General features: G+C 43.6%; 1 long non-coding RNA gene across 1 annotated transcript; it reads left to right on the top strand.

Annotated features, from left to right (window-relative positions):
- The first annotated feature begins 7,818 nt into the window (after positions 1-7,818).
- On the top strand, positions 7,819-18,743 carry LOC102952709. The gene is made up of 6 exons (XR_006216188.1): positions 7,819-7,887; positions 14,245-14,340; positions 14,914-15,076; positions 15,376-15,503; positions 16,787-16,872; positions 18,704-18,743. It is a non-coding gene; the product is annotated as an uncharacterized LOC102952709 (long non-coding RNA).

The raw sequence follows: 18,743 nt of genomic DNA, 5'->3' as shown, positions 1-18,743 counted from the left end.
TCGCAGATTAGTCTATCTGTCCTACTAGCCTATTTCCTTCTACTTCTTTTGATCTCATCTCATACTGTACCATTCTCGGGTATCCCAACACTAAATCTTAAGTAGTTATCTCCTTTTCTCCATTATTTGTCTTAGATTACTAATGCTAGTTTGTCATATATGAAGTTCTTAAGTAGTTTTAATGAATGAAATCACCACATCGTGACTTATTTATTTGATCACCGATCTTCAAAAAGATAAGACAACTTATATGTGATTCTACAACCATTTAAAAAACAGAAAGTTTTGTCTGCCTATATGTCTGGATTTGTCTTTCCTCTCAAGGTATTCAATTATTTAAATATCACTAGACAATTTTTAATAGATATTAAAATGAAATATTAATATATTCACTCAGGAAGTATTATCATCTTTTTACACTTGATTTTACTAGTCACAGTTTTTTATGTTTTCTAAATGGAAGGTATCGCATTTCTCCTTGGCTTCTGTCCAATTATCCCGTCGTGTCAGGTGACCTATAGCTGGAATCCTTGACAAGAGGTTTTCCACGGAAATTCCTACACTGTCCTCTCCCTCCACGGGCTTTCTCAGAAAAGAGAGGCCTCAGATGTCCTCAGGAGCATGAGCTGCCCGCGATCACAAGATCAATGTATCACTTACACAGGCAGGGCAGAGAATGGCACCCAGCAGAACATGTGTCCACCTGCCAGTCCCAGCACTCTGTGGCTTTCTGCCAGCATGAGAATGGCCAAGGTATCTAGGAGATAAGAGAGACAACTCTGCCTTCAAATGTGGCATAGAGTCCTGGAGGCTGGCGGGTGGGGGGACAGGGCTATATAGAAATGAGAGCAAGGTATTGAGCCAGTCTCTTTTGAATTTGAATTTGAATTTTTAAATTCATGTTTATTTATTTTATTTTGAGAGATAGAGAGAGAGTGAGCATGAGCAGGGGAGGGGCAGAGAGAGAAAGAGAGAGAGAGAGAGGGATAGAGAGAATCCCAAGCAGGCTCTGCACCATAAGCACAGAGCCCCCCGTGGAGCTCGATCTCACGAACTGTGAGATCATAACCTGTGCCAAAATCAGGAGTTGGAAGCTTAACCAACTGAGCCACCCAGGCGCCCCATCTTTTTGGCTTTTTTTTAGTGGAAACTTTAAGGAATCTTTGATATTTTACCAGACTTGGAATAGAGAACGGGAGCTGCTAAAGAGGAAAAGGTACAGGAAATAAAGAAAAACACTTAAGGGTTTGCTGATCGTGGTGATAATGCAATGCCCGTGTGTAGGTATATATCTAAAACTGTTAATAATTAGTACATACCATTACTATTTGTTAATGGTAAATTTCCCCATTAAGCAAAGAGGAATTAATTCTGAGAACTTATTGTTTTGATGGCATAAGACCACATATAAATTTCTGAATTTCACTCAAAAGTATTCACACTGATGCATTGCTTCCAAAAAGGCAAAAGAAAAGAAATGCAATATTTCTCTGCCATTCTTGCTCATTAGCTTATCAAGTGAGAACAATGCCTTAATTAACAAATCCTTTATAACCAGGTGCCATTAGAGTAAAGTCCTTATCAAAGCACACACACACACACACACACACACACACACACCACATACCTTTGTAAGTAGTGGGTATTCCTACAAAATGCTTCAACTACTAGTCCCTATTGTAGCTAATGCCAGGGAAAATTATGAAACTACAACAATGTGTCTTTTTTTTTTTTTTAACCCACTGTTCATTCTAGAAGCTTTTTACCCTTTAGTGGTCCACTCCTTAGGGTATGCGTTTTCCTCCTACTCTCCCACACCAAAATAGAAATGATCGGAACCATTAGCACCCAATTGATTCACTCATTCATTTACTTTTTTTCTTTTTTCATCTCTCAACAAACGTTATCGGATCCTCACTTCAGACACCCAAAACTTTGTAGGGTACTGGTGATATGAAAATCAGAAAGGTAAGAGTGTGGTGTCTACAAGGCCATTCCAGTGCAGGGGGTGACAGGGTCCAACGAGGGCTCCGGTTGTCTTCCCAGGTGAATAACTTTCAATGTGGCACCTCAGAGTTTGTGTTTTTAACGGCGTATGAATGCTTCTGAAACAAAAAAGCTTTGTTAGAAAGATTTTAGGCACCATTATTTAAAGGCTATGATTTCTGGGGGCAGAGGAGCCCCTGAATCATAAAATAAATAAATGGTCAGAGGGACTTGTTTTCCTGGAAAGCCCTTATCCCTGGAGAGTTCGCTCCCTGGGCTGCTGGAGGCAGGGGAGCCTGGCACCCCACTCCCCAACTAACACAGGCAGATCCCCTCCTTCCTAAAGAAAATTCCATAACTTCTCTCCCATTCATAATCTTAGCACCCCTCCTTACTTTCTCCAAGACTCCAACAAGCATATTCGGTATTTTATGGCGCAAGTAAGCTTAATTGTATGGATAGTAATAACGCCTCCGACTATAAGTATCTATCTACCTTCCATGTGGACACTTCTCGTTTCAGACTTGCATTCTCTGTGAATAAAGCCATTATTCACTGGGAGTTGACTTGATTGATTTTTAAGTACGTCTTGAACTGGCTTCCCTAGTAGTTAGTGTTTCATACAACCTACCAACTGTGTTTTTTAAAAGTTTTTGTTTGAGTAACCTCCACACCCAACGTGGGGCTTGAATTCGTGACTCCAAGATCAAGAGTCGCTCACTATTCCTACAGAGTCAGCCAGGCACCTCCCCCCACCCCCCCTTACAAATCATTTTTTTTTTAATTTTTTTTTTAACGTTTATTTATTTTTGGGACAGAGAGAGACAGAGCATGAACAGGGGAGGGGCAGAGAGAGAGGGAGACACAGAATCGGAAGCAGGCTCCAGGCTCCGAGCCATCAGCCCAGAGCCGGACGCGGGGCTCGAACTCACGGACCGCGAGATCGTGACCTGAGCTGAAGTCGGACTCTTAACCGACTGAGCCACCCAGGCACCCCCGACAAATCATTTTTAAAAACATTTCAGTGAATTCTGTAAGTCTGTCTCTGACCTGTATACTAAAATGGCATGCCATCTTTTTTATGATTTAGGGGCTCATCTGCTTTCACTTCATCAACAGGACAATCCCTGTTAGTATTAAAATCAGTGTTATCAGAGAGGCCATTTTTGCTCTGTACTGTTGAATAACAATATTTTGCTATTTTAACGCATAAGGGTTTTCCCCCCTATATGCTTCTTTTAGCCCATGACCCTTTTCTCATGCAGATAGATAGATATTCTGTGTTGTTGCCTCAGAAAAAAGAAAACACTCAGAAAGCAGAGAGAAAATAAAAACAATTCTTGGCATTAGAATTTCCAAAAGAAGAGAAAGATTTCAAGTATGAACAGTAGATTTGGGAGAATACCTAAAGGAAAGTGAATTTTCCTGCCCACCCCATCCTTCTAAAGAGTATATCAAATTTTCCCAAGCCTGGGGAGAAAGGAGGTTATGTTAGAGAGGAAGCAAGGAGCAAGATGTTAGTGGGGGTCCTTGAGAAACAGGGGCTCTGTACTCTCCCCCGCAGCTCAGAGAGGCAGCAAGAAGCAGGAGAGAAAAGGCCGGGTGATGTTTTAGTACGCACGTCTATCCAAGTAGCGTAAGGGAGGAGGTGAACAAATCCCAGCCCCTATCAGTCGGTTAAGCGTCCGACTTCGGCTCAGGTCATGACCTCGCGGTCCGTGAGTTCCAGCCCCGCGTCGGGCTCTGTGCTGATGGCTCAGAGCCTGGAGCCTGTTTCCGATTCTGTGTCTCCCTCTCTCTCTGCCCCTCCCCCGTTCATGCTCTGTCTCTCTCTGTCTCAAAAATAAATAAACGTTAAAAAAAAAAAATTATACAAATCCCAGCCCCTGTAGGTTAGTCTCCCAGTGTGAAGGGCCCCAGATAGCCCCCATGCAGTTTCTCCTGCCCCAGGAGGTGTGGGAGCAGCAGAATAACATTTTGTACCCAAGGACAACAAGGTTAGCTGAAAACAAGCCAGACCTGAAGAGCTTCATGGTTGGAAATGAGGCAAATGTCGAGTGACCTTGACGGAGCAGTGACTGAAGACCAGAGGCGATAAGGACCTGGCTTCTGATGCCAGCATGGATAGGTGAAGATCAGACCATATGCTCCCCCCTTCCTACCCTTAGTACTCCAGAAATCCCTGGAATTTAGATGTAAATCATTGCGAAAAGGGGAGAGAGAAGGGGACCCCAATTGTTTTCACCACTTGGCAGTATGGAGTCTCTTAATAGAGATTAAGTTGCCTCATACAGTTGAGTTTCTAGGCCAGTATTTGTACTTGCTATAGTATTTTCTCAGTTTTAAAAGAAAATATATTGAAGACATATCACAATTTTGGAAATTCTTTACTGTTGCTTGTTCCATCAAGCACATTTATTTAAGAAGGAGATACAGACTTAATTGACAGAAAGTGAGAGAGAGAGAGAGAATGGCGATGGAGGGACTTCAGGGCTAGAACTATAGTTATAGAAAACTACAGTTCTCCTTTTGAAGTTCTATGAAACTCCAGCTTATGCATTATTTAAATGGCTAAACTAAATAGGTACAACTTACTCTTGGAGCATGTATGTTCCATGATACCGTCAACATAATAGTTGTTCCGTAAATGCTGTTGAATGAATAAGAAATGATGTGCCTCGATTTCTAGCGCAATAGTTCTCAACTTTTGCAGAAGCGGAGCACATGTAACCCGCCATAATTTTTGTGGAGCACTATGAAATATAGGCATATGGAATTTCATCATATAAAGTAGGAGTAATTATACTAGCAGAAATATGATTGTAAAAATGGTCTGCCATATAAAACTCACAGCCACTTTAATAGTTGGCTTATCAATCTCTCCTTGTAGCTCTAGCAAATTTTCCTTTACGTATTTTAGGCTTTAATTTTAAAGGAATACAAGATTTGAATTGTTATACTTTCCTGGTATATTTAACTTTTTATCATTAAGTTGTGGTCCTTTTTATCTGCAGTGATGTTTTTGCCTTAAAGTCTTTTCCCTCTAAAGGAACAGGGCAATACCTGCTGTCATTTGGTCTGCATTTTCCTAGTTTATCTTTTTCTAACCCTTTACTCTGAGTTCATAGTATTTTATTTATTTCAGAGTTCTGTGTGTTTTATGTGTGTTCCCTGTAAAGTTCTATATGTTATTTTTTTCCTTAAAAAACAAAGTTAATACTTTTATTCTTTTAGCTAGAGAGTTTGGATCCATTTCCACTTATCATGACAACTGATATGTTTTAAATTTTATGTTGAAGTAATTGTAGATTCAAAGGAAGTTGCAAAGAAACTACATATTTAAAATTTTTATTTCTGTCACTTTATTTTATGCTTTCTATTCATCTTCCTTCTGAACGCTTTTGAAAGTCAACATTTACATTACTTACTTTCCATGACTATCCTACATCAACCATTTTATGTGTTTCTGAGTTACTTATTAAGGTATTCATAACACCATCATTGTTATTAATTACTTGGGGTGGCTATTATTTTGTCAGGTTTCAAGATTGCCAAGTTTCCTTTCTTAGCTTATTTTGGCACTGGGCGTCTCTTGGGACCATGAGGCAGGTTATTCACTGCTATGGGAAGCACTAAAGTCAAGGTGACAAGGAATTGACCCAGTCGTCAAATACACATAGCTTGCCATGGAGAAGTTGTGCTCTGGGATAAAATGATTGAATTTCATAACATTATTCAACGTGGCCACTAGGGGGAGATCACATGTAGCTATTCTCAAGAGTATCTAGTCGAGGTCTCCAATTTTTACTAAAAACCTGTCAATAGTACACTAACGAGAAACTAAGGGGAAAAAAAAACCCTCCTTACTTTTAAAAAGGCATGCAAGTGAAGTCTCAAAATAGTAGGCAAAAATAATGAAGTCAAAGCAGTGACTGTCACACGGGAAAAGAAAGCAAGACCCAAGTACGTGCCTGCCAGAAGAAATGCACTGTGCACACAGGATACAAATAGGTTAAAAAATAAAAAGATAGGGAAAGGTGTAACAGAGAGAGTGTTATCAGGAATGAAAAAGATCATTTTATAAGGAGAAAGGGGTTAGTGTCTCAAGAGGACATAACAATTCTGTATGTTTAAACACAGAGCTTAAAGATACATGAAACAAAAATTGATATAATTGCAAGGAGAAATAGATAAATCCACAATTAGGGTTTGGGAATCCAACATCTCTGTATTCATTTCCTAGGGCTGCTGTAACACATTTCCACAAACTGGGTGTTTTAACACAGCAGAACTTTATTCTCTCACAGTTCTGGAAGCTAAAAATCCAATATTAAGGTTTAGCAGAATAAAAGATCAGTGTGCAAAAATTAACTGTATTTCTTTTTTTTTTTTTTTAATTCTTAAGTATTTATCTCTGAGAGGGAGAGAGACAGAGAGACAGAGAGAGACAGAGTACCAGCAGGGGAGAGGCAGAGAGGGGAGAGGCAGAGAGGGGAGAGGCAGAGAGAAAGAGGGAGATACAGAATCCCAAGCAGGCTCCAGGCTCCGAGCTGTCATCACAGAGCCCGAGCCAGGGCTCCAACGCACAAACCCGGGGACCATGACCTAAGCCGAAGTCGGATGCTCAACCGACTGAGCCACCCAGGCGCCCCAACTGGATTTCTCTCTACTGGCAAAAAACACTTGGAAATTGAATTAAGAAATAACATTTACAATAGCATCAAATTTTTACTAAATTTACAAAAACATGAGATATTTAGGAATAAATTTGACAAAATAGGTCCAATACAACGCTGATCAAAGTCTGCGCAAGCTCTTTGGGGGCAGAAATTGACAAACGGATTCTAAAATTTACGTGGAAATGCAAAGAACATAGGATGCTAGCAGACTCTCCTGGTAGGGAAAAGATCTCTTTATCCTAATCTTCCGGAAGACGCTGTGTAGACAGGTACACGGTAGTTTTTGTTGTGAGGAAACAGAGACAGCTAGGGGAGGCGGTAGAAAGGGTTTCTGCCTCGGGACCCTCTGCCTAACTCTCCGTCAAGCTTGACTGTTATTTTTCTGATTTATCCAGAGGGGAGCGCAGTGCTTTGCCTTAATACAGAAAGAACGTAGCTACCTGCAGATTCATTCCTTTCTTGCAGGTACCCTCTCCTGCCAGGCCCATTCTTAGGGCTGAGAGAACCCGGACCTCCGTGCGTCGGCAGGCGCCCCAGGCGCAGTCCCCCACCCGGGCCACCGACCCCGCTGCGCCACCGCTGCGCCCTGCGGCGCCTCCGGGGGTAGCTCGGGCCCTGCGGCGGCACACACTCCCCGGGGCGCGGCGGCGGTCGGTCTCCTCCGCTCAGCCCCGCGCCGCCCGCGTTCGAGGGCTCTTCCCTCGGCTTCCGGAGACGCGCCGCGGGGAGGCCCTGCCGCGTGCCGGGACACAAGTCTCCGGGGACAACGGCCCAGGCTGCGCGGCTGCGGTGGCGCAGACGAGGGCCCTGGACTCGGGGCGGCGGCGGTCGAGGGCAGGCCGGCAGGGGCGCCGGCTCTGATCAGAGCCCTCTGCATTCTCGGTGCCCCCTTCTCAAGCCGCAGCACCCCCAAACCGCCGCCGCGGCAACCCCGAAAGCGGGGCGCGGCCTCGCGCGGGTCCTCCCGGCCGCCGGGTGGGACCGGGCGCGCCCCCTTCCCGCCGGGGACGGTCGCCCTCCGGCTCCGCGGGGAGAGACGACGTCCCGGGCGAGCCCTCCCGGCGCCTCACCCGCCCCAGAGGCGCCTTCGTTCGCTTTGTGAGTCCGCCGCTCCGAAGGCCTCCCGCCTCCCGCAGACTGAGTTCAGCGACCGCTTCGCGTGGCTGCCCGGACTCCGCCCTCGGCCTGGGTGGGCGCGTTCGGTTCTCCCGGCCGAGCCGAGGTAGGCGCCCTTTCCTCCCTCCGGAGAGCGACGCTCTGGGCTGCGCGGAGGCCCGTCCGACCTCCCCCCGGCTGGGGGGGGGGGGGGGGGGAGAGACTGGGACCAGTCCCCCCCCCCCCCGGGGCCTGCGCGCTCAGTCTTCGCGGGGGTGCAGCCGTTTAAAGCCCCACCGTTCGCCTGGGTGGCTCAGTGGGTTCAGGCTCAGGTCAGGACCTCACGGTGCGTGGGTTCGAGCCCCGCAGTGGAGGTTCAGTGTCTCCCTCTCGCTCTCTGCTCCTCCCCCACGCTCGCTCGCGCTCTCCCCCCCAAAAATAAACGTTAAAAGTGAAAAACAAAACAAACAGCCGCACCATTCCTACGTGAGTTTGGTTCATTCAGCAAAGTTTCGTCCTCGCTCCCTGCCTCCTTCCTGTCTTTTTTTAACCACCGCGAACTGTGCTTGACAAGAAGGAAACAAAAATGGCTAAGCCCCTGACCCTGCCTTCAGGGAGCCTACAGTGTAACTCAATGTATCTCCTTTGAAGGATGTCTGCGTTTCAGGGCTCCTGTGTCACTGCGAACTGAAAGGCTCCTTTATCTCCCCACCCACCCTTCCATTGGAGAATTGACCTCCTTCTTGGTTTGTGGGACTTCCAGGCGTTACTTTCTTGCTTGGAGGCCTTTAGGACGTCTCCCTGCTTCCCACAGAATAAAGGCCTAATGCCTCCGCTCCTGGCAGGTGTTCAAAGCCCTCTCACCCCTCCCCGATCTCCAGCCCCACGTAGCTTGCACATGAACTGCCGCGTGGACCCCTGGTTTCTTGCATCAAACTATTCGTCCGCTTGAATTCTTTTCCTTCCTTCCTAGCCACCCAATTTGACTTAATTCCTCCTTCTCAACGAAGCGTCCTAAACTGCCTGTTAGAACTGATCTCTCCCTGCTCGGTTTCCCCGTCGCCTTTTTGGTCTACTCTGATGTCTACCGCAGTGCTGTTAAGTCACCTGTCTGACCCCAGGCTCCGGTGCGAGGCCCTGGAGGGCAGTGGCCACATCTTTGCTGCGCTCAAGCAGATCTTGTAAGAATGCTTGCTACTTACCGAAGTGACATTGCTGGAATGCACTAAGTCTGCAAATCGGCACAATCTAGGAAACCAGGTTGTCTCCAACTGTGTCTCCCCACCACCGGGATCATAAAATGGGCACTTTGCAATTCCCCACTCAATCCGATCCGTGCGTGAAGCCTATCTGCATCAGTTAAGCCCACAAAATAATCTTTGAGGGCCCCAGCTAGGACATGGGATCTGTCTACACCAGCCACGTTGAACTGGTCAAGAAGAGAACAGACATGTGGCCCTTGGCGTTGTGCTGGGACCAAGCCGAAGCCACTACAGTTGGCTCTCTCTCTCCTTACCCTGCAAGAGGTAACGGAAAACAATCGATTTAAGTTTCTGGTTGTAGAATGCTCAGTGATCCGCAGCATTAATCTTTATTAACGTATAGAAACCAGCTTTTCTAATTGTGTAACACTTGGTCATTATAAAGGTCTCTCACTTTATTACATTTCGTGTCATGCTCACAAATTACTCCACGAGGCAAGTTATTATCTTTGTTTCATGCAGATGTAAACCAAAGCCGTGATGGCGAGTAGCTTTGCCTAAGCTTTGCACACAACTGGAAGGCAGCAGGCCTCCTAATTCGTTATTTCATGCCCTCTCCCGTGCTGGGGGCAACGTAGATATTCCTACAAAGTATTGTGCATGCAGCCATCAAAATATACACAAAGCTACTCGACCTATTATTCAGGTGATTTTTCAGGTGAAGAAAGGAAAGAAGCACAGGACTTGGAGATTCTGTTGTAACTAAGTTATTTTTCTTTTGTGTAGTTTGAAATATCTGTCAAAATGTTTCAGAGTTCCTTGGGGCGCCTGGGTGGCTCAGTCGGTTGAGCATCCGGCTCTTGATTTGGGTTCAGGTCATGATCCAGGGTCGTGAGATTGAGCCCCGTGTGGAGCCTGCTTGAGATTCTCTCTCACTCTCTCTCTCTCTCTCTCACTCTCTCTCTCTCTCTTTCTTTCTGCCCCTCTCCCCTGCTTGCACACACTTTCTTTCTCTCTCAAATAAAAAAATGCATATTTATATAAATATAAATTTGAGTTCCATTTTAAAAGTGATGAATATAATTTAGGGGCAATAGCTCACCCAAATCCTAACTACCAAGTGTCACTTTTGAAGTCAGTTCCTGGAAACAACTCTCTCTAGGCTTACGGAACAATGCCATTTGTATAAACTCAGCCATATGAAAATGATGATATTTGACTGATTTTGGCCTACAAAACTGCAGTTTCATGTGGTTTCACCCAATGGACATATCAGTTTTTTAGTATACACTCTTGACCAGGTTTTTTTTTTTTTTTTTTTTTCCCTACATATTTATTTCTCTTGGGGGGGTAGGGTGGAGATATCACTCTGACCTGTCCTAAGAAATTTTTTTTGGTGAGAGGAGCCCTCAGTAATATAAGAAGTCTTTTCTTTTTTTAATTTTTTTAAAATGTTTATTTATTTTTGAGACAGAGACAGAGCATGAACGGGGGAGGGTCAGAGAGAGAGGGAGACACAGAATCTGAAACAGCCTCCAGGCTCTGAGCCATCAGCCCAGAGCCCAATGCGGGGCTCGAGCTCACGGACCGTGAGATCATGACCTGAGCCGAAGTCAGATGCTTAACCGACTGAGCCACCCAGGAGCCCCGAAAAGCCTTTTCATTTTGTGCCTCTCCTTTCCAAGAGGTGCACGTACTGTCCTTCATGCTTGTTACAGGTGGTTACAGGCACGAGCAGCCAGCACAGAGCTCGTAGTCGATCCTTAAATATTAATTGAACTGTCTTCCAGCTGAAGTTTGTTTATGTTTTATAACCTGAAAACAAACGAAACTTTTGTTTGGGATCATGAAATCTCTTCCACTCTTCCTGCCCCCTCATCATGCATACACATCATAGTTTCCTCTGGTTTCGCTGATGTCTGGTGGTTATCAACGCAGCTTCCTTTCAGGGGATCCTTTGAACAGAAGCAATAAAATAAATTGCCCAGATGAATTCACCATGTTGTGCTTTTCTCTCTAAGTAGCAAAGTGCAAGTTAGTAAAAACAATTAATTGTTCAACCTCATAAATAGTTTTAATAAAGACTAAGTCCCCCAAAAAACAGAAAAGTGTCCCCCTGCATGTGACGATACAGTTTAGTATTTGAATTGTGTCTTGGCAACTCGAGGACATTGCTTCCCCTCCTTGTCTGTGAAATCTGAATATCTGTGAAGCACCTCATGCTAGTGTGTGTGTGTATGTGTGTGTGTGTGTGTGTGCGTGCGTATAATTAATACGTGTAAAATACAGGCTTTGGGTAAAGGTTAGTGTCTTCTTGCCTCTTTCCTTCTATGTCTCTCTTATGTATGGCTAATTCTACCCATATCTTGCTCAGTGTGTGTGTAGTTAGTCTGTGAGTTAAAAGCTTGATAGCGAGAAATGCTTTCATTACCCAAGTAAGATAGGACGGGTATGTATTATCCTTATTTTTTCTGATGGGGAAGCTGCGAACAGAGATGGTAAATAATTTGCATAAGGAGAAAATAGAAAAATATATAAAACACTAGCCCTGTTCAGAAATGCGGTAACAGTAACAAATGCACCAAATATCTACTACGGATTCGATTACATAGTATCTGGTGAGTTCTAGAAGCCAAATACAAACAACGTGCCTGGATGGTACAGTTACCCACTTCACAGGCCTCGTGGTCAAGATGTTTCAACCATGACCAAATGCCTGACTAATAGGAAATGCAACAAACCTGAAGTCTATTTTATTCAACAGTGGAGGGGCACCTGGGTGGCTCAGTTGGTTAGTGTCCGACTTTGGCTGAAATCATGGTCTCGCGGTTCCTCTCTGGTCCTCTCCGGCTCATGCTCTGTCTCCCTCTGTCTCTCAATAATAAAGGTTAAAACAATTTTTTTAAATAAAATAAAAACACTGGAAAAAAGAATAGCAGAAGGGAAGAAGGAACTAATATTTGGGTTGAACACCTCCTATGCACCATAACGTGTGCCAAATTACACATTACATCTTTTAAATTTCATAATTCTGTGAGGTGGGCACCTCCATTCTATAATTAACAAAGCTGAGGCTCAGAGAGGTTAAATAACTGCCCCCAAATAATTCAGTCAATAAGTAGAATTAGTTTCAAGTTCATATCTTTGCACTCTTATACGTTGTTGGGGAAGGTACTTTTGTCAAGAAGGTTAAATATTTTCTTTGATTCAATTATTCTACTAATGTAATTTTAAGAAGATAATTGAGAATACAGAGAAAAGCTGGTTGTGTAAAATTCCTCATTAGAGAGTTATTCATAATAGACAGAACTTGGAATGACTCTAACAACCAACATTCGGGAAGTGGCTAAATAAACAGTAAAGTGTGGAACTTTCACTTGAAGGAATATTACACAGCCAGTAAAATAGCCCTCCCCCCAAAGTTTGTAATCACATGAGAAAGGTTCATATAATAAGGTTAAGTGAAAAGAACAAGATATTAGGATCTATCTATCTGCATAAAACTCTATAATAATAACCTCAACTGTTAATAATACACACAGAAAAAACAGGAATGCTAACACCAAAATGTTAGCAGCGATGATCTTTGGGCAGTATATTTATATTAATTACTTTTCTCCTTCTTTTAATTAAATTAGTTCTTATTTTTAAAATATTAACACTTTTCTGTAAGGATTGCAAATTGTGTCTGGGCCCGGCTGAGAGAAAGAGCTTCCAAAATGGTATAGGGCATAAGGGGCTAGGACCTGTCTCTGTAGTTTCCTGCTGACATTCTCAGAAGGTACTCAGATCATTAAAGACTCAAAGTAGGTCCTCCTGGCTCTTATGCCGGGCAAGATGACCAAGCTCCTGAGGGGAGGAGAAGTGGTGGTGGTGGGGGAGGGGGGTGGTTTGGAAACCTGGCAAGGATTTAATGTTGATCCATTAAAAAAAAAAAAAAAGCAAGCCAACGAGACCAGTCAGGAGCTGAAGTCACACTCAAGCACTTAGGGTATATTGCCTCACTCTGCTTGAAAAGTATATTTCTCAGACTCTAAAAGGGCCAAAGCTCCTTGACTGTGCTGGAGGCGGGTGGGTTCCATGAAGGAGGGTGGAGAGAAATTCTTTCACATTTTCACTTAGCCCTGCCGTGTCCGTCCCCTCCTCTCTACGCCACCACTTGTCAGCTCTCACCTAGGTTATGTCAATAACTCCCAGCTATTTGCCTGCCTCTGGCCTGGCTCTTTGCTAGGCCAGTGACTTCGCTGCAGCCAAAGCCATCTTTCTGTGACATCAACCTGATTTTGCTTCTCCGCTGCTCCTCCTTCTGTGGTGCTCCCCAGCTTTGGGGGTAAGAAGCAGTTCCTTACCTGCTTCTCTTCCTGTGGCTGCTACTTAAGGTCTCCGTCAACCTGATCCCACCCACCTCTCTGGCCTCGTTTCTCTCCAGTCTCTCTCCACACCTCCCTGCATCTTCCACCGCAGCCCTACGGATTCACCCGCAAACCCCTGCAATGCTTTCTCTCACTTTCTTCTTCAGCTGTTTCCTGATGTGACTTCTGTCCAACTCCCTACCGCCTGCTCACTCCCATTTGCAGACACACACACACACACAGACACACACACACTTTTTGCCCAGTCAACTGCTGAACTGCTGTTCCTCCTTCAAAATTCACCCCAAGAGTGTCTTTTCTGGGTAACCTTCCCTGACACGCGTTCTTCACCCCAACCCTTCATCCTGATTCAAGTGGCTGGTATTAGGATCCTACAAGCTTCTGTACTCTGCTCTCAGCACTAATGATGATATACTCAGCTGTCTCCAACTAGACCAACATTCTTTTTGTTTTTTAATTTTTTCAATGTTTATGTATTTTTTGGGGGAGAGAGAGAGAGAGCGAGTTGGGGAGGGCTCGAGAGAGAGGGAGACACAGAAGCTGAAGCAGGCTCCAGCCTCTGAGCTGTCAGCACAGAGCCCAACATGGGGCTTGAACTCACGAACTGTTAAGATCATGACCTGAACCCAAGTCGGATGCTTAACCGACTGAGCCACCTAAGCGCCCCTAGACCAACATTCTTGATGCAGAGACCATGTCTTAATGACCTTTGGATCCCCAGTGTTTGCAAAGCATTCAGTTCTCAATAAATTTTTATTGAATTTCTGAATTATTTACATAGGATCTGGAAGGAGGAGAGTTTGAGGTAATACCATTTCTCTGCTGGACACAAATCCCAATCCCGTCTGTGATCAACAATGCCAGCCTTTCTTCTTTGCTTATCACCATATCTTATTTTTGTTCCTATAGATTCTTTAATGCTTACAGAGATGTGCTTCTCATGGTGTTATCTCAATTTCTGAGGAGATAGATCAGTCCCAAGGAGCATCAACAGCCCCTGCACAGGTATGTCACCTGGCATAGAGCCTTTGACGAGGACAGGTCATTCAGTCCACACAGAACCAGAGCACAGGTAGGGTGGACTGAGGGTTGTGTAGTGGGGGGAACACTGGAGGCTGGTTCAGCTGGGCAAGCATCAGAGGGATTAGGAATGCTTCCCTGCTGTCAGGCTTTCTTTCTGTCTTCTGCAGTCCCATTTCTACTGTAGGAAAACACAAAGCCCAATCCTGCCATATAAGCAAGCAGGATTATAATCACACACGTACATATACACACAACATATATATTTATGAAGAAATTGCTCTTTGACTGGTAATCCTGTTTCAAAGTCTTCTGTCCTCATTTTACTTTTTAATTTAAATTACTAGTTCTCTTCCATACCCACTTGGATAAAATCATAAAATTCAAAACAACACTTTAAAAGCTACAACGTAATGTCTGAGCTAAAAGGGGTAAAAGTTTTGGGAAGGGACCTGGTTTTTATGTCTGCTGGAATAGAAGTCTGATCTTATGTTTGTATATCAGATATGTCTCAATGTTTCGCCTTTTCCTTTCCCTTATGTTCTTAATTTCTTACAGGCTGAAACTCCAAGACTAGATCATGATAAGTTTCGACGAGTTCTACACAGCAGCTCAGGAACCCATTCCTTCAGAAATTCCTACCTGGTTTGACCCAGAAGGCAGGGGGCGCTGATGACACCCTCACAGGTCCATATTGACCTCAAAGGAAAGCCCTCAAAAGGTGGACACTTCTCTCTGCTCTTGGCCTGATGAACAAATCAGTGCATGCCTCTAACCCATGCATGCAAGCAAACTAAAAATGTCCAAGAGCTCATATCAGAATTTATATGGTTAATTGTTTTACCGGAGACATTTGTTTTGGACGTGCATGATTTTATTGGTTATTTCTTCTCTCTTTCACATTAACAACCTAAATAATACAGTTCAAAGGACCAAGACCCTGGGAGTCTATATAGAGGTATCTGTAGTGGAATGTATTTCACATTTTAACCAACCCATTGTTCCTTTTGTTAAAAACAGGTTTTCCTGGATCTCACACCACGGAAAAACACAGAAGAAAGAAGAACAATACTCGGGCAAGAATCTAAGGAAATTCTTAACAAACTAGGTTTTCATGTGAAGGAAATGGGGTTTGAAAACTGGCAATGGTAACTTTCATCTTGATTTTTTAAAATTTTTTAATGTTTATTTATTTTTGAGAGATAGAGGGAGAGACAGAGCACGAGCAGGAGAAGGGCAGAGAGAGAGGGAGACACAGAATCCCAAGCAGGCTCCAGGCTCCGAGCTGTCAGCACAGAGCTCGATGTGGGGCTCGAACCCATAAACCGTGAGATCATGACCTGAGCCAAGGTCGGACGCTTAACCGGCTGAGCCACCCAGGCACCCCACAAAGTTCCTTTACTTCTTAACAACCCTGTGAAGTAGGGATTATTCTCTCCATTTCATAAGTGAAGAGACTGAGACTCGAGAGAAAATGAGAAGAACTTAGAAGCTGCTGAGTCAGGACCTAGACTCAGAGCCTACTCAGTGTTGAACTCCAGAGCCTGTGCCATTGACCCATCATGTGTGTGCTGCTTCACTTGTATTCTTTATTTCTGATCTTGACCTCGAGTTCAGGATGATTCTCGTATATTGGATATCAGGAAGGGTAAGATGAACCTGTTAATAAGCCAAAAGTTTATGGTCATTCTCTGAGGGCAAAGCATTGTGGATATATTTCTCCATAATTATGTATGTAGGGGTATATGTGGTGTGCATACAGTGATGATATTTTTTTTAACTCAAAATCAGGACACATGCCTGGCATAGAATTTTTAAACAATTGTTCATTTTAAAAATGATAAGAATAGGGGCACCTGGGTGGCTCAGTCGGTTAAGCGTCCGACTTCAGCTCAGGTCACGATCTCACGGTCCGTGAGTTCGAGCCCTGCGTTGGGCTCTGCGCTGATGGCTCAGAGAGCCTGCTTCTGATTCTGTGTCTCCCTCTCTCTCTGCCCCTCCCCTGTTCATGCTCTGTCTCTCTCTGTCTCAAAAATAAATAAACGTTAAAAAAAATTAAAAATAAAATAAAATAAAATAAAATAAAAATGATAAGAATAGACATATCTACTAAGTATGTGTATATGTGTTTATGTCTGTGTGTATACATATGTATGTACACACACACACACACACACACATATATACAGAAATAAATATATACCATGCTGTATATATACCATTGCCAGACGTCTGGTAGAAGTTGAGAAAATTTCCGAGGCTGAGTTTAGGCTTAACAAAAAGAACACTGTGATTAATAGTGGTATCTGATTTGGATCCTCAAGGGGAAAGTGGTGGCCCAAATGTCTGACATTTGCCATCTTGAGATAATGTACTTACGGTTTCATAAAACTTACATATTAAATTATATGTGTCATTTCTACTAATGCAGGTATGATGGTAACGGAATAGGTGTAACTCTTAAAAAACTGGGGATTGAGGCTCACGATGGATCATGGAAAAACATAAAAGTTTCAGGTAAAAACTAAACAGATGGAGAAAGCCACCTATGTTTATACTTTGACATCGTAAAGCGTGTGCATGTGACAAAAGTCACCTTTCTTCGGAGAACAAAACCAGAATGTCCAGGGTGAGCACTGAAAAGAGAATGTCCTGGTTGAGTCGGCTGGACTGGAAAATCCCCCTCAGAAGGACTGCTCTCCCCGGTGGTGGCCTAAAGGTCTTCCTAAGATTCTCTGAGGCACCACTGAGACAAAGTAGGCTGTTCAAGAAGACCTTACCAAAGGCTAGTGGATTAAAAGTAGAAATCAAAAAAGATACTGTAATTTGAGTATGCCTTGTGAGACCAGGCCTCTCCCAGGAGTGCACAGGCCCCATCCTTCCCCACACGCAGTGGTGGGAACATGGAGAGGCCTCTCCCGGGATGGTTCTCCTGACTTCTAGCCTGCCTCCGATGAGGGCAGAAATTAGCTTAACTTACACGATTTGGAAGCGGTCTCTCTGACACCTCAACCAACTGAGAGCCCCCGAGTTCCCTATCACGCCATAGATCAGGATTCTTACGTGATAACGTGTTTTCCCTTTTGGATTGATCTGGGGTAGTGACCTTGCCAGGTAATCACATCTCAGTCTAGTAAAATACACGTATGAAAGGTAAGGGTTCATGGTAACGAGGGGGTCATTGACAAATCGCAGTTAGCCTAGAAACTAGGAAGGATCCCAGTAGTTTTGGTTTATATGCAAAGTCATTCTCAGGACATGGGTTAAATAAGAAGAAGGAGCAGCATTCTATGACTTGAGAAGTAATCTTCTAAGTTTTACTCGTACCTTCAACTGAAATGAAAATAAATCTTTGAATTATTTTTAATCGATTACTTTTTATCGATCTTTCTTGGGTTGCGGAAGGGTGACCACCTGTTCCATTTTTTTGTCTGAGACCGAGGAGCTCTCAGGACTCGGGGCTTTATGTGCTAAAAGCCACAGTAGTGGGTAAGCCAGGATAGTTGTCACCGCAATTACAGACCTGACTGAGACCCTGATTAAACTGTGCATTCACTTTCTATGAAGATCCACATACACTTGATATTTTGCACACAGTTTCGTGAATTGCAACTTGAAACACATTTGTGAGCCCCAGATGTTCACGGACCCTGGGGAAAGAAATTCTGGCCCAAATAAATACATTTTGGATTTTATGTAAGCTTATTTAAATCTTTAATTTCCTGAAGTAAAATGATACTGCATGCAAAGGGTCAAACCTAATTACCTTTTTTTAAATTTATTTTTTTTAATTCACATTCAAGTTAGTTATCGTATAGTGCAACAATAATTTCAGGAGTAGATTCCTTAATGCCCCTTACCTATTTAGCCCCTCCCCCCTTCCCACAACCCCTCCAGTAACCCTCTGTTTGTTCTCCATATTGAAGAGTCTCTTATGTTTTGTCCCCCTCCCTGTTTTTATATTACTTTTGAAACCTAATTACCTTTTTGAGATTTTATATGATTAAAAAAAACTTTACTATTGAAGTATGGCTGACATACAATGTTATATTTAAGGTGTACAGATAGTGATTCCACAATACTATACATCACTCACTGCTCACCACGATAAGCGTAATTATCATCTGTCACCATTCAACATTATTACAACGTTATTGGCTATATTCCTTCTGCTGTACATTTTAATTTCATGACTTACTTATTTTATGACCAGAAGTTTGTACCTCTCAATTCTCTTCACCTATTTTGTCCATCCCCCCACTCCCCACTCCCTCCCCCCCACCCCCCCCAACCACTAATTAGTTTTCTGTATTTAAGAGTCTGTTTGTTTGCTTGTTTTGTTTTTTAGATTCCACATGTAAGTGAAATCACATGGCATTTTTCTTGCT

This window comes from Panthera tigris, chromosome B1 (assembly GCF_018350195.1).
Source record: "Panthera tigris isolate Pti1 chromosome B1, P.tigris_Pti1_mat1.1, whole genome shotgun sequence".
Taxonomy (NCBI): Eukaryota; Metazoa; Chordata; class Mammalia; order Carnivora; family Felidae; genus Panthera; species Panthera tigris.
This window is presented reverse-complemented; position numbering and strand designations above follow the sequence as displayed.